Below are 4,181 nucleotides of genomic sequence, written 5' to 3'. Positions count from 1 at the left end.
TATTCAAAAATAAAAACATCATCGCTTTCTCAAAATCACATAAAGTCATATTATAACATCGACTGAGATAAAGAATAAAATGAAATATTAAAAACACGATGTATTTCGCTGCATTGCGCGAGTACTCTTCTAGTTTTAAATATAAAACAAACGCACATAATACCCAAACGTTTGAACGAACCAAACTTTAGAGGTATTAAGAGGTAATTTTGAAAAAACAAACATGCCCTTACTTACCTCAGTTAGAGTAGCTTATCTATCAACGCTTACCCAATTTTTTTAGTAGGCTTACGACTTAGGAGTTCATTGAAAAAGTTCCGTTTGAAAAACATGTATGTTTTAACTCCCCTATGATGACCTTGGGACAAATGTGGTGGGGGTGCGAACTCTTTATCTTATTGATTTTGAGTCATCAAGAAAAGACTGTGAGTCAGTGACACTCAAGAGGGTGGTGAATACCCTTTTCGAAAACTAGCTTTTTGAACTGCTGGTGTTCAGCAAGTCCCGGTGGCCTTTTTAATACTTTCTGATTATGCCGTGATCTTTTTCCAATTAATTTTTTAACATTCTTTTTAGGTTATTTTATATTATAATCTAGCTTAGAGCATCTCCAATAATTTTTCTATAATTTCTTTAAAATAGAGAACCAAAAGTTAATCTCTAAAAATAATTACATTCAACTTCAACAGATTCTCTATTTCAGAGATTTTAATATAAATTATGTTATTATAATATTCTCTAATTTTATCATCCCAATACACTTTAAAAAAAACTTTATATAAAATAATAATAACTCAATCTTATTGGTGGAATTGAATAAAATAATCATTTCTCTCTTCCTATATCAAGTTTTAGAAAATTCTCTAAACATGGAAACACTACCTCAAAATGTCACTTAGGCAACAAATGAAAAATGTTGCCTAAGAGGAGTTTATATGTTGCGTAAGGCTAAGGCAACAAACCCGTGTTGCCTAAGCAGTGTTGCCTTTTCAATGTTGCATAAGAACCAAGGCAACATATGCAAACAAAATATGTTGGCCTAAGCAGGCTTCTTAGGCAACACACAAAAGGTTATGTTGCCTAAGTGAAAAACATATGTTGCCTTAGATATCAGCTTAGACAACATACTCTAGTTGAATATGTTGCCTAAGATATCAGCTTAGACAACATACTCTATCTGGATATGTTGCCTAAGATATCAGCTTAGACAACATACTCCATTTAGATATCTTGCCTTCAAACTGTAATTAACATAATATAATATTTCTTTTAGGCAATATATATATTGTTTAATTGTTGCCTAAAATTTTTGTGTACCATGATGCAATTTTTTTCTTGCACACTTTCTACAAATGAATCTCAAACAAGCAAACAAACAACCAAATGTTGTATACAAACAACTTTTATAACCAAACAAAATTAATAAGTTCAATAATTGAAAGATAATTGTTTTCCTAAATAAGTTTTAAAGTAGGCAACAAGTTCAATAACACAAAATTAAAAACTTAACCTAAAGCGTGAGAGGTCGGGTTTGTTGTGTTAGAGTTTGAATCACTAGCACCCAACATAGTCATCAATGATTGAATCATCTTTCTTTGCTCGGCAACTTCCTTTTTTTGCCTCCCTCTTTTAACAATCTAATCTCTTCGTCACGCTCGGCAAGTTGCTGCCACAAATCTTCCCCATCAACTGCAGATACCGGCTTAGAGAATCCTTTCGCCGGTCCTCTCATCCTCACAGGTCTAACCGCCAAGCTACCCATACCTCGAACAACCGTACCTGCCGACGGACCAACAATTTGCTCGATGATTGATATTTCTTTTTCAATTGGGCAACGAATTGGAGTCCCGACAGATTCCGGAGTGCCTTCAGAAACATTCTTAATCTTCTCAATCTCTTCCTCAACAAGTTTCTGTAAATATGATTCAAACAATTGTTTTATTACAATTATATATTTCCCGTCAATCATCCCTCATTAATGAGTTGAAATGGTAAAAAACGAACTCAATTAATGCGTTTTTATATTTTTAAAGGTTTGGAAAAGTTGGAACAAAAAAGGGATAAAAGAATATTTTTGACAGCTTTGTGAGACTATGGTATTTCGAGCATATATCACTCGTCCGAGCTCGGATTTAAGTGATTAAAGATGATATGGAAAGGTAACAAACGGTCCCACAACTTTTAAGTTTTGAGTTTCTATAAATTCAGGCTAAATCTAAGCTAAAACGGGCGTCATAGGTGAAAAAGTGATGCTAGACAGCAAATGAAAAAAATATAAAAATCATGATCGCAAGAAAACAAAAGTTCAAGTTTACTTACTTTACGGTCTTCACTTGTAGTGGTCTTGGCAATTGTACCGAGATAAGGAGCCACATGTCCGGTAGCTTCAAGGTTGTGGGCTCTAAACCGGAACAAAGTAGGTCCCGATTTGTGCTCGATCCTATTCTTTGACAACCTTGCTTCCGTCATTCTCTTTGATTTATTCTACAACATGAGAAACATTTATTTTACAATCTAAACAAATATATATATATATATATAATTATTTACTTATTAAATACCTTCCATGTTTCTTTCTCAAAAAGTGTGCACAAAAAATCCCACTGATCTGGCCGATGTACAAAATTCTTTGGGATTGGGAGACGACCTTGCTTCTTATATAATGTGTGGCAATCAGTTTTTTCAACTTATTGTATGCGTGACGCGCAGTTAGGTGTATCCAATCAAATAATGCGTCACCCGAAGGTCCATTCCGATCAATCTCAAAGAAAACCTGAAAAGCGTATACAAATCAAATTGAAATAAAAAATTAAGCACTATTAATTAATAAGACATAAATCATAAAAAAAATAACAATAAAAATATACTTACGCTAAGTTGATCAACCACAATCTTGAGTTCGTCTTGTGGAAGTTGTAAATAACTATCGGTCAACATTGGAATATGCTCACGAACAATGCTCCCAATTTGCTTTGCGATCCTACAAACTTTGTTTGTGTCGGGCAGATTTTTTTCCATGAACCACTTGAGAGGAAGACGTTTATTTTCATTGTTAGCGATGTCTCTCTTAATCGCCTTTCCGGTGATTTCTTCCGTCGATTCCACTTGGATGCGGCGACAATTGATACGTATATCTAGAGCAAGTGGCCCAGGTGTACTCGTCTCTGATGACGCAGGTGTAGTTGATGAGTCCAAAGACGGAAGGTACAATTGGCGTTGGACGGAAGGTGTCGCCTTTGACGAGATTTCTACCGAATCACCCTCTAGGCGTGCCTTAGTCCGCCCCAAGACCGACGCCTTTGCTAAATTAAACGCTTGAGTTCTTTTTGGAGGCATATGGATCTACAAAAAACAATGTCTAACATGTTTAAGAACAATACTATAGAACAATCTGAACAATACTATAGAACAATATGTTTTGAACCTTTTGTTAATTACACCCTTTTTTATTTTTCTTTTTTATTTACCAATGGTTATAATATCAACCATAAATAATATAAAAAGAAGAGAAGAGAAGAGAAGAGAAGAGAAGAGAAGAGAAGAGAAGAAGGTGATGTGCATGTAATCCAACAACCTTTATGTTCCATCCTTTTTAAGTTCTTCTTAACCCATCAATATCACTAGTCACTTCTACTACTATTTCTTCCTTTCCCCACTATTCTTAATGGAGTTTTACTTTTCTTTATAATACATATATATATATATATATATAGATATATATGCCGTCAAAAATGTAATAATATATATGTATATATATATAAAGTATATATATATCCTTTATATATATTCCGTCAAAAATGTAATTATATATATATATATATATCCTTTTTAAACCATCAATACTTCTTCCTTTCCCCACTATGACCTATTATGTGTCAAAGAGTATAAATCTATTTAAAACATTTACTTGTCAAAAAATATAACTATATGTTGCTTAAGTAAATGTGATGGATTTATCGTACAATGGAGTTGTCAACCTTAAAACTTATGTCAATCTTAAAACCTTCAATTACTAGGAGTTATTATGTTTTTAAGCTTAGGCAACATAGAAACATGAATATATGTTGTCTAAGTAAATTATGATAAATCTTTTGTACAATGCTAGTTGTCACCTTGGTAGCATCAATTTTTTTTTACCTTAGGCAACATAGAAACAAGAATATATGTTGCCTAAGTAAATT

The sequence above is a fragment of the Cynara cardunculus genome (genome assembly GCF_001531365.2).
Source record: "Cynara cardunculus var. scolymus isolate 2C chromosome LG 17, CcrdV1, whole genome shotgun sequence".
NCBI lineage: Eukaryota > Viridiplantae > Streptophyta > Magnoliopsida > Asterales > Asteraceae > Cynara > Cynara cardunculus.
The sequence above is the reverse complement of the archived record's forward strand: the minus strand, read 5'-3'. Positions refer to the sequence as shown.